A 9,083-nucleotide genomic window follows, 5' to 3' on the forward strand; every position below is an offset into this window, starting at 1 on the left:
AGAAAAGATGCTCGCGCTACGGAGGCCACCGGGCCTTTCTCCGGGGGAAGGGGGGCGCCCTGGACCAGCGAATCTCGCTCGGTTAAGTCGCGTTCCTAAACCGTGCGCAAGGGAAGAGGTGTCCACGGTCAGAGAGGGTGTCGCCGCTCCCCGAGCTCTCAGCCCGGGCTCGGCGAGCTCCTTTCCCTTCACCCCGCCCTCCCATCCGCCCAGCGGGTCCTCGCGGGCCGAACGCGCGGCTCCGCCCGCCGGGGTGAGGAGGCCGGCGCCCGCTCGCATCCCGGAACTCCTGGCCCTGGGGGCCCGCGGCCGCGCGAAACCCTTACCCCGCTTCTCGCCCCGCGACAGGTGGTGCTGCCGGCGGAGAGGCCGCGGCCCCGCAGGCCACCCAGACGATGCTCAGCTCCGGCCGAGTGCGGCCCTCCGCTTCCCGAGGCTTCCCGGAGGGAGCCGGCGCCAGCTCAGGCTCCGACCAGCCGGCTCTGCTGGACTCGAGCCGAGGCAGCCTGTACACCCGCGCAGTGAGGAGACGGACAGGGGAGAACCGCTGCCGCGGCCCCATGAAGGGGGTGAGACTGGCGGGCGCGCGGGCCAATGCGGAGGCAGGAAGCCAGCCCGAAGGGGAGGGGCTTCGCCGCCGGCGCGCCCGCGTCCCAGCCTCCAAGGACCTTCCTCTGCCCGGTAGCCTGAGGTAACTGTTTGGGGGCCTGGCGGGTGCCCTTATGGCCCGGTCGCCAGGAGGGAGCCCGCAGGCGTGTAGGGTGGGAGGAGTCCGGACACGCAGAGGACAGCTGCCGCCCCACGGAAAGAGCTGGGCCTGGCTAACCGCAGACCTCCCATCCCGGCGACGGGCGCTGGGGTAGGTCGGGGGAGATGGCCGCGCCTTCGCGCGAGAAGAGGCTCTGCGCAGGCGCGGGCGAGGCCGGGGATGGGGCGGGGTGGGACCTGTCGGCGGGTACCAGGACCCGAACGCGGGAAGCGACGAAGGCTGGGCATGTGGGCCGCTCCCGGACTGCCTGTGGAGGCAGGGAGAGGAAAGCAGGGACTCGAAGGGCAGGATGCCAGCCAGGAGAATGGAGACGCGGAAGAAAGCGGCCTTGGGAAATGTGAAGCCTCTGCCCTTGAGGAACAACTATGTTTTTGAGCAATTTTGTCTGCCTTCGAGTTGCTCTTCTGCCAAATTCTTTGCTGCTCTCCATGGTTACTGACACAACTTTTTTTTTTTGTAAATTAATTAATTTTAATTGGAGGCTAATCACTTTACAGTATTGTAGTGGGTTTTGCCATACATTCACATGAATCAAACCATGGGCTGACACAACTTTTGACCCGCAGGGAATTTACTGTCATCACCATCCCCATAAGTAGATATTCGAATATTCTCTCTCAGAAAAAAGCACTGGCACCCTATATGGACATGGTGAAAGTAGCGCGACCTTACCTTAATATATGTATAATTCACCCATGGTTATGATATTGGAAGATAGTTCTTTATCCTTATTTCAGAAAATGTGGCCACCGAAAAAGCTTTACTGTAATGGAGTTTGTGTGATTTTAAAGTGTAGTAATAAAAATTTTAAAGATGTAAAGGGTGAAGAAGAGGCAAGGCAGATGGAATGAGAACATGAAGTGATGGAAATGTAGAATAGAGAAGATTGAGCGGAAGTAGAGAAAAGTGGATTCTCGCCTCCTAAACTCTGGCGATTCTGTAAAATTGGAGCAGCCGTGACTATCTGAGCATCCAAGGGTGGGGCATGTTGGGGAAACAGTGTGTGCTTAGCGGCTCAGTCATGTCTGACTCTTTGCAACCCCCTGGACTGTAGCCCGCCAGGCTTGTCTGTCCATGGGATTCTCCAGACAAGAATATTGGAGTGGGTTGCCATTTACTGGTAGTTAGAGGATAAATGATAACTATGGCTTCTATAGTAACCACCGCTGGAACAGAGAGACTAGAAAAAACATGGGACTTTCCTGGCTGGTGCAGTGGGTAAGAACCCACCTGCCAATGCAGGGGACACGGGTTCTGTCCCTGCTCTGGGAAGATTTCACATGCCTTGGAGCAACTAAGCCCGTGTGCCACAGCTACTGAGCCTGTTCCCTAGAGCCTGCGAACCACAACTACTCAGCCTGCCTGTTGCAATTACTAAAGCCCCGGTGCTTAGGGCCTGTGTTCCTCAAGAGGAGCTACCACAATGAGAAGCCTGGGCACTGCAACAGAGTAGTTCCTGCTCTGCATCTAGAGAAAGCCTGCACACAGCAAGGAAGATCCAGCACAGCCAAAAATAAATAAATAAAAGTATTTTAAAAATAAGCATGACCTCAGATAACCCTGCTTGCCAGAAACTGTCAAAGTGCTTCAAGCTGAAAACAGAAAATGTAAAAATTATGTGTCATTATAAATGCTTCGTTAGTAGAGGTAAAATAATTTTGTCTTTGAAAGACAGTCCGTCCTACAGTAGAATCATCCCAATTTGAAGGGTTGCACAGAGCTTATCATGGATGGGATTTCTTTTGGTTAAATTGAGATCAGCTCATTCCTTAGTAAATGAAATATCTGTTAATGTCAAAGAGGCTTACAGTGCTGTTTTGCTGGTCCATCCCAATTCACTTCTCCTTAGTCACTTTGGGGAATGGTTTGAGGCTTCCTCCCAGTACAGTACTTATAGGCCTTATGACTATTGAGCATTTGAAATATGGTAACTCTAAATTAAGATACACACTGAGTTTCAGAACAGTGCAAAAAAAAGTGGAATATCTCAATTTTTAAAATATTGATCACATGTCAATATTTTGGATATTTTGGGTTAAGTAAAATTTATTTAAATTAATTTCATCTGTTTCTTTTCACTTCTTTAACATGGCTATCATAAAATTTAAAATTGCATGTACAACTCTAGTTTGTGGCTTACGTTATATTTCAGTTGGACAGTGCTGGTCTAAGAGGACCCTGTTGGAATCTTCCACATATATGGAAGCTGTTAGATGGAACTTTGGAAAAGGCTTTTTTAAAAGAAGGAAAGGCTTTTTAAGAAAGACTCAATTGGCATGTACCTTTTGTTTCACATCCCACTTCTTACCAGAAATGTTTGAAGTCCTGGCACCCATTATTGGCCCATAGGACGAAAAGCAAGAAGATGAAGGCCTATAAGTATATTGGCAGGATCAAAGCACCTGGATCCCCAGTAGTATTACTGAGCGACATTCCACCTTGATTCTTATTCCATATTTCTTATTCTGTGAAATAAACCTCTACTTGAATAAATCACCTCAAATAAGGTTTTCTGTTGTTTGGACTAACAATGACATCTAGCAGTTACTGTTAAAATGCATAGAAATCTTGTCATATTATTTTAATTTTATACTTGTTTCTTTAGGATAGCTCATAATTCCCATTAGGTCAAATTAAGGATGCCAGATCTAAAGTTGCTATTTTACTACTGTATTAATACTTGCTATGGTATTAATATTAAATTTTTATTACTGTATTAATAACAACAATATTACTGCTTTGATTTTGTGTGCCACTAACCTACTATATTAGATACTGGCCCTTTAAATTCATTCAAAAATAATTCTATACTTGAAATTTGTTTGTATGCTTAAATTATTTCTAGAGACTTAGGGATGTGGTATGTGATCGCACTTAGCCTTTTAACTTTGAACTGAGACATTTTAGTGTCTCACTTTAACTATTACTGTATCAAAATAGCATCACTTACAGATGAAATAGCTCAATTCAAGCAAGAATTTTGGATAGAGGCTAAAAAGGTAAATTCAAAAGAGCACAGTGTTTTTCAAAGCTTAAGAGGATTGTTGTGTTTAAAGTGTTGGAATGAGTTTCCACATATTTGTTTGCAATTATACAGAAAATTCCCCTCTGGTTGCAGAATAACAGCCACTGTATTACAATGTATTACAGAATAACAATGTATTACAGAATAACAACCATTGTATTACAGGGGTTGCGTCTTTGGGGGTGGTCCTTGCTAATAGAAACCATCAGAGAAAGTTTGGAAGGTTTTAGATTTTATGTGTCTGTTAATGATTACTCATGTTTTCCAATTACATCTATCTTTTTCCTATGCTTTCATTATGTAACCTATCTCCAAGTACCTGTGACATGAAAGGAACATGTTAGTTGCTATATTAACTTTCGGTATGCATGGGTGTGTTGCAGAAGAGGACTTTCTTACTCAAACTTGTTTAACGTTTTCCACTTTCTGAATTTCCTTGAGAGAATGAAAGGACCTCTTTGAAATGTAGAATTCTCTTCAGAAAATGGAGTTAGGAGCTGACAGTCCTTGACTGGAAATACAGCTGAATGAGAAATACAACTCCAAGTAGAATATAGATTATCGATAGATTAGACATCCCGTTTATAGATCATCTGGGAATGACAGAAGATGGTCGAGATCCCTGTGAACATGTATGTGTATATAGGAAGGTATATCTGCAAAGGAGTTGAACAAATTCCTCAGTTCAATTTTTTTGTTTGTTTGCTTATTTATAGCAAAAGAAAGGGTACTCTTTGGGAGGTTTGAATACACGATTCTATCTATCACACTCTTGAAAAATCACTCAACATCTTTCTCCTGTCAGGTGGACCAAATTAAACTCCCCCTTCCTGTATCAAAGGCCCTTGAAAGGAGGAAATGTGAAGACAAATAAGCAAGGGCTTTGCAAAGTTAAAGGAATACAGATACAAGTGAAGCATTCTCACTCAGGCTCTCTGCCAGTCGTGTAGATGATGCTCAATAAATAATTATTCACTGAACACTTAGTATCTGCTAAGCATGGCTCTGAGTCTCCCTGTGTATATATTAAAATGACTTAATTGTCTTAACACTACGACGTAGGTATAATCATTATCCCCATTTTGCAAAAGGAGTTACAGGTTGACTTGCCCAAGGGTACCACTAGTAAGTGGAAGAGAGAAACAAATTATGCTGTGTACACTCTGAATACTTCTGAGTATTTTTATGTGCAGTTCACTGTCTTGGAAAGACCAGAAAGAGCATCTGGAACTAATGGCACCCCAACCCCCAGCCTGGAAAACAGGAAGCCTCTCCCCACTTAAAGTATTAAAATCTCTTTCATAACTCAAACTCTAATCTCTTCCGTGCGTCCTGGTGTGTGTGCATGCGTGCATGCGTGTTCAGTCTTCAGTCGTGTCCAACTCTTTGTGACCCTATGGACCATAGCTGGCCAGGATCCTCTGTCCATGGGATTCTTCAGGCAAGAATACTGGGTTGCCATGCCCTCCTCCTGGGGATCTTCCCGACCAGGGATCAAACCTGCATCTCCTGCATTGCAGGTGGGTTGTTTTTTTTTTTTTCACCTCTGAGTCACCGGGGAAGCCCGAGCCCTGGTGTAATAATATATAAATACACATTGGAATTACCTTCGAGCTTAAAAACAAAAAATGCATTGCTGTCACTATACCAATTACATAAGAATCTTCTGATGTGAGACTTCAGCTCCTGTGTTTCTTAATAGTTCTCGTGCATGTATTTCTTTTTAAAGTACTTCTCATCCAATATAAGCTTCATGAAAGTGGGGATTTATAAAAATCATTTCTCCCTGTATTCCTCCTAAGTCCTCACATATGATTAATGTTTGAATAATTAGTGGGCAGGTTTAGACTATTGACATCTTCTTTGTTCTAATGAAAGAGTTCTCAAAGCGTGGTTCTGGGCAGTCATATCATCACCTGGGAACTTGTTAGACATGCAGATAGTCAAGCCCCACCCTAGACCCAAGCTGAAGCTGAAACTCCGTGGTTGGGACCAGCAATCTGTGTTTTGCTAGGTCCTTCTGTTGATTTGAATACATACTCAAGTTTAAGAACCACTGTCTGAGGCCATGTGTTCATTAAGCAGTCCTCAGAGTGTAGTTGATTTTGTGTGTATATCAAAGTTTCTGGTGAGGACTTCTTTGTTCGTCCAGTAGTTGGGAATCCACCTGCCACTGCAGGGGACATGTGTTTGACCCCTGGTCCAGGAAGATCCCACATGCCTCAAGGCAACTAGACCTGCGCCTCACAACTACTGAAGCCTGCAGGCTCTAGAGCCCATGCTCTGCGACAAGAGAAGCCTCCACAGTGAGAAGCCTGCACACTGCCCCTAGAGAGTAGGCCCTGCTCGCTGCCACTAGAGAAAGCCTGAGAGCAGCACTGAAGACCCAGTGCAGCCAAAAAATAAATAATTAATTAATTAAATTTAAAAAGTTTCTTCTGAGATGAGCTAATTGGGAAACAGGAGTGAAAAAGATACACTGCTTGTCTTCAAAGAGTCTACCTTATAATATGGAGATAAAGCATTTTTTCACATGGGTGAATTCAAAGAGAAGTTGGTTGTTAGGTATGTATTTCCAGATGAAATGACATAATCATGATGTCATGAATTTCCTTTACATTGTTCTAGGGAGAAAAATGGTGATAGTTGAATCAAGATTAGCAAAATGTCATCATTTGTTAAGACTGAGTCCTGTCTTTAAGGGGGCTTATTATACTATATCCTCTACTTTTGTGTATAATTGAACATTTCCTTATAAAATAATTTAAAGGCAATATGTAAAGAATGAGCTCAAAGCATTGTAGTAGTTCAAAAGAAATGATTACTTCTTTTATTTCATTAATTGCATTTATGACCTCATAAATTGAAATGCTGAGATGTTAACTCAAAATGAACATTTTAAAATTCTTTTCCTGCTTCTCTAGGTTTTCCAAAATATAAAATCCCAGCAGTCTTTGTTTCTGCAATGGCAATTATAATTTGACTTCCTTTCTGAAGACTTTTATAATAAATTTAAACAGATGTGCTTCCACATCGATCTAAACACAATGAAAAGCTTCTAAAAAATATTTCCTTTTTGTTGCTGATGGAAGAAATGTTCACATTGAGGAATGAGAAAGTCATTTTTTCTTAAACTTGATTTAATTTAAACCTTATGCTACCTAGAACAGCCTATTTTGTGGCCTATTAAATGTGCATTGCACATATGCTATAACCATGAAAGAAAACAATGCATTTGAAAACTCAAAATGTGGTTCAGGCATTCAAAACAAAGTCTGATGGCCATTGTGGATGTGGTTTCAGACACGTTCCTGCGTTACTGAGAACCTGAGTTTTCGGAACTGTAATCAGGCTCAAGGATACCACCAGCCTTTCTCAAAACAGTGGCTGCTAGCAGCTGCAACTTTATGGTTTCAACGCCTCCCCCATAACTATGTCACCATTTTGAACCCCAACCAATCCTCGATGAATAAGCAAACTAAATTTTTGCCAGCTCCAATCCTAATTGTTGACAAACAACTTATCAGTTTTGTGGGCTTTGCCTTTTATAAGCCTCCCCCATTTTGGAGTCTGGCAGAACACAACTCAAGTGCCTCTCAAATCTGTCTCTGGGCCATAGTCTTCAGCTTGGCTCAGATGAAGTTCCTTTTTGTTCTTCTCATAGATTGTTTATTGATTATTTTCATCAACATTACCATCGTATCACCTAAATCAGATTAGATGGAATTGTGTAATATAGCTGTGTGTGTGTGTGTGTGTGTGTGTGTGTGTTTGTGCGCGCGCGTGCATGCGTTCATGTGTGTTAGTCGCTTAGTTGTGTCCAACTCTTTGCGACCCCCTGGACTGTAGCCTGCCAGGCTCCTCTGTTCATGGAATTCTCCAGGCAAGAAGACGAGAGTGGGTTGCCATTTCCTTCTCCAGGGGATCTTCCCGAACCACAGATTGAACCTGGGTCTCCTGCATTGCAGGCAGATGCTTTACTGTCTGAGCTACTAGGGAACCCCAATATAGCTATGGAGCGGGCATCTTCAAGCGTGAGATCTTTTGCATGTGTCCATGTCATCAGGCAGAGGTCATGCGTGCAGGGCTGACTTAGTTTGATGGGAGAGAGAAGCTGCTAGTGTGAGAAGCTTCTGAGGGTAACCATTGCACCCTGTGCAAAGCCTCTCGCCCCCTACTGCTGACCGGCTTCCTCTATACTAGGAAATACGTTTTCTTTCCACAACTCTCACGAATGGTGAAAACGACAGTGAACTCAGAGTTCTTGGGTGCCGTTCACATGTTTCTCCTTGCTTGTCTCCAAAGGTCTTTGGAAATTCACTTTGGAGCCCATCACTGTCTCCAATCTGCTAAAAAAAAAAAAATTAACTGAGTAAATTAGAAGATCTAATCGGCTTTATTCATGAATCCAGTAGCATCTCATCTGGCAAACAGAGCGATACTCCCAGAAGTAATTATTTCTTCAACGTATGTTACCTAGAAGGCTTGGTGGAGGATGCAACATAAGAGCAAATCTTGATTTAAGCAGAGAAGTTTTCTAATATATTACATACAAGTTCACTAACTCTTATTCATAATTGTAGAACCCAAAATGTTTTTTTCCCATCTGGGAGGATTCTGTCACTTTGGTGGTGTCAGAATTTATTTGGTGACAAATAAATTGTCACATCTGTCTATAGTCTTTGTTTTCCCAACATGATGTAAGTATTCATATATTTCTCTTTCAGTAATATGAATATTTTTATAGCACTACCTTAGCTCCCACTGAGGACATTATAAAACATACAGTGTATGCTCCTTGGAACGTTTTCCCAAATCCCAAGGTTTCTAGATTCTGAAACACAGCTGGCTCCAGGCACTTCACCCATTCGTATCATCCCAAAGTGCGGTCCTTATGGAACAAGAAGTTAGGGAAAGGCTGTGTGTAGTTCTTAATTTTGATTTTGCTGGGGTTAAGCAAATAATTTTTTTACTTTAATACTGCTTATGATGATACTTAGAAAGCTAGACTTAATGTGGGTGAGAGACAATCGTAATCATGACTTTGTGCAATGAGCATAGAAATGACTGAGTGAATGAGTTATAAGAAATTAGCTTTTAAGGAAAATTTTTAAAAAATCTTTTTGGCCACACCATGCAGCTTATGGGATCTTAGTTCCCCAACTGGGGATCAGACACGGGCCTACATCGGGAACAGTATGGAGTCCTAACCACTGGACTTCCAAGGAATTCCTTAAGGAGAAATTTTTGGTGATAGAAGTCAGTAAAACAGGTTTAAGGGGGGGTTGG

At 43.2% G+C, this 9,083-nt stretch overlaps 1 protein-coding gene across 1 annotated transcript in view; it reads right to left on the bottom strand.

Annotated features, from left to right (window-relative positions):
• ME2 (malic enzyme 2) overlaps window positions 1-5,123 on the bottom strand; it is a 59,490-nt gene extending 54,367 nt beyond the window's left edge. Inside the window, exon 1 of the mRNA XM_040264460.1 lies at window positions 327-5,123. The gene's annotated coding sequence lies outside the window, so the exon portion shown is untranslated. The remainder of the gene's footprint in view (window positions 1-326) is intronic.
• Window positions 5,124-9,083: the final 3,960 nt, after the last annotated feature.

Source organism: Oryx dammah, unplaced genomic scaffold (genome assembly GCF_014754425.2).
Source record: "Oryx dammah isolate SB20612 unplaced genomic scaffold, SCBI_Odam_1.1 HiC_scaffold_22, whole genome shotgun sequence".
NCBI classification, from domain to species: Eukaryota; Metazoa; Chordata; class Mammalia; order Artiodactyla; family Bovidae; genus Oryx; species Oryx dammah.